The sequence below is a fragment of the Crocuta crocuta genome, unplaced genomic scaffold (genome assembly GCF_008692635.1).
Source record: "Crocuta crocuta isolate KB4526 unplaced genomic scaffold, BGI_CrCroc_1.0 scaffold352, whole genome shotgun sequence".
In the NCBI taxonomy this organism is placed as follows: Eukaryota; Metazoa; Chordata; class Mammalia; order Carnivora; family Hyaenidae; genus Crocuta; species Crocuta crocuta.
This window is the reverse complement of record NW_027532169.1, coordinates 3,466,864-3,469,559: the sequence shown is the minus strand read 5'-3', so window position 1 is coordinate 3,469,559 and position 2,696 is coordinate 3,466,864. Positions and strand designations below refer to the sequence as shown.

Below are 2,696 nucleotides of genomic sequence, written 5' to 3'. Positions count from 1 at the left end.
TCACAGGTGTTCTGAGACTGGCCTTCCCGGCGCTTTCAGAGCCTGGCAAGTGGCCAGGAGTCAGTTTGGAAATTTCTGTGGGGCTTTGCTGTGTGGCTTTGCTGTGTGGCTTTGGGGACAGGGTTTAGCTTCGTGGGGGCCTCACCAACTCAGCCACGGAGGATGCCACCTACAACTCCCACTGCCTCCCCACGCCCCATCCCTCCCCTCTGCCCCTGGGGTTGAATGAGAGCCTAGAAGAAGTTGGGACAGATCTGGACGAATATTGAGAACCCGCCAATCGCCCGGGCAAAGGAGCAAGTGTCTGGCTGCTTGCTGCCCTCTGGTGGTGACAGTGGATGACACTGGAAACCCCTGACTTTGTCAAGGTGACACTCTCCCCAGACCATCCCAGAACATCAGGGAGAAGCTGTTGCCCCCAAGACAGGGACTGGAATGTCCCAGGAACAGGACACAGGTCAGAGGGACAGGCTGGAGCCACCCCAGCCCTCCCCACCCCCTAACCACACGGGCACTGAGGCCTTTAGCCGGGGATCCGGGGATCCGTGTGGGTCTCAGGCTTTGCCTTAAGAACTTTTAATCTAGGACTTGGGAAAGGCAGCTGAAGCTGAGTGGGGCGGGGGAGGGGGGAAGCAAAAAGGGAGGCGGTTAGAGGGAGGGATGAAGGAGAAGATGGGCGAGAGGGGAGGGAGGCATGGGGACGCTGGAATGGCGTGTTTTGGAGGATGAGAAGGCTGTCCCCAGGCCCTAACAGGAGGGAGTTCCGACTTTCCAGAGTCCTGCCTGATAATCACGTGTCTGTCCCGGGGCCCAGGGCGTTTGAGGGGAAAGGTCAAGGGTTGCCACTCCTGTGGTTAAAAGCAAGCAAAGCGGGGGCAGACAGACACGCACAGGGCATGGGGAGAAGGCAGCGGGAAATACACAGGTACAGAGCAGCCACCCGCAGACCAACTTTCATCCCATGAACGGGGTCTCTTTGTGTCACCCTTGTTTCTTNGGTACAAAACGTAGTCATCAGAGCCAAACGATACAGTTCCGTTTTGTTCATCTATTTAGAGAAATCGGTTAAATATTTATTGTTTGCTGGATGGCCTTTGTTTTGCTTAGTCCACAGAGCAGAAGAAGGCCAGGCATCCCGGGTGGGTTTCTTCCCCCAGAAACCGAGCAGGCCAGGCGGCCACCCTACCCTTCCCCCACAGGAATCAGAGGCACCCAGGCCCTACTGGGATCTCATTCTCATGAAAGGTCACTCACCTCTGGCAGCTTTGTCCTAAGGGATCAAATCCTTTAGCAGGTCACCAAAAAGAGTCCCTCTGAGAAAAAGGGGCAGGGTCTTGGAGCTTCTCCAGATGGCTAGAGTAGAGAGAGGAGAGAGGGGGTCTCTTTAGGGTTGGGGGAGTCCATATTCTCGTCCCATCTCAAAGCGGTGCCCACCTACCTGANCATTTGGGGGACCGGGGTGGGAGGGGCTCCTGGGGATGGGGCGGGGAGACAGGCCCCCCCTTTGGCATTGACCCCAAGTTTGAAATTCCCCTCTTAATGAGTGGGTGGAGCTCACAGGACAGGCTTTGGGGACAGTTTCCCCCAGGAAATGTGCAGGATTGGGATGGGGGTGGGGAGTGAGGACCCTGCAGATACCATAGTCACAAGCCCCTCCCGTCCCCTCCAAGACAAGTATCAATCTTGTACCAATCTTGCATCAATCACTAGGAATTGGATCTCACACCTACGCCGAAGTTTTCTCCCTTTCCCAGACAGCATTCCCCACTTCACCGTGCTCTCTTCCTTCTCAGACCACCAGCAGCAAATAGGAAAAACCGAGGCCCAGAGAGGTCAAGCTAACATCCTGGAGGTCGCACAGCGTCAGAGTCGGGATTAGAACTTGGGAGTCGCCGGTGCCTCTCCGGACAGTTGAGACCAGAGGTCCCCTACCGCCCTGGAGACCCCCTTGGGCTGGGAGCTTACTGTTCTGACTAGCGGGGCATGATGACCTGGAGCCCCGGTGTCGGTGTGGAACCTGGGACCAGGAACCTCCTCTGGGCTCGCCCTGCCTCGATGGACAAGCTGGAAGGGGATCCTTAGTGGACAGGGAGGTGGCAGCTGCCGGCGGAGTGGGGGGAGAGATATTTTTAGAGGTGGCTGGAAAGCAGGCACTCTGGCACACCCCCAGCTGGCGGGTGCTTCGCTTCAATGCGGGGCGGGGGGTGCGCAGCTCGGGGAGCCCAGGGGGCTCGTGGGTGGCGGGCATCAAAGGAGGGGGCACAGATTCCTTCGCTTTGCCCAAGTCGGGGACAGAGGGATACCCGGGCACGACGTTCCTGGGATCGCAGAAAGAAGGAGGGAGGACTCATGTCTCCGCTCCGGGGACTCCCCCACTGACACGCGTGGAGGAGCGCCCTCAAACTCCACACAGCCCCCACCCCACTCTGGGACCCCAGCCGTTCCCTACCTCCGGGAGCGCAGGACTCACGTGGGGAGCGGCGGCGGCAGAGGTCTGTCCCGGCTCAGTTTGGAGTGTGGAGTGGGGGAGAGGGGCTAGCTGAGGTATTTGGGCGCAGGATGGGGTGCTTACGGGAATTGGAGGGGACGCGGTGTCTTATCCACCCCCGGATTTCTGGGCTCCGGCTCACGAGTCCCTCCGGGCCCGAGGGGCCGTGGATGATGTGCGTCTGGGCCGTCCCCTCCCCCTGCCCCCC

The 2,696-nt window shown here is 59.2% G+C and overlaps 1 protein-coding gene across 3 annotated transcripts in view; it reads right to left on the bottom strand.

Annotated features, from left to right (window-relative positions):
* PHOSPHO1 (phosphoethanolamine/phosphocholine phosphatase 1) overlaps window positions 1-2,690 on the bottom strand; it is a 6,849-nt gene extending 4,159 nt beyond the window's left edge. For 2 of the 3 annotated variants that reach the window (XM_077776842.1, XM_077776844.1), the window contains exons 1-2: window positions 2,450-2,690; window positions 1,255-1,353 (exon numbers count right to left, since the gene is read on the bottom strand). The gene's annotated coding sequence lies outside the window, so the exon portion shown is untranslated. The remainder of the gene's footprint in view (window positions 1-1,254; window positions 1,354-2,449) is intronic. The other variant, XM_077776843.1, reaches the window with a different exon arrangement.
* Between the last annotated feature and the right edge of the window lie 6 nt (window positions 2,691-2,696).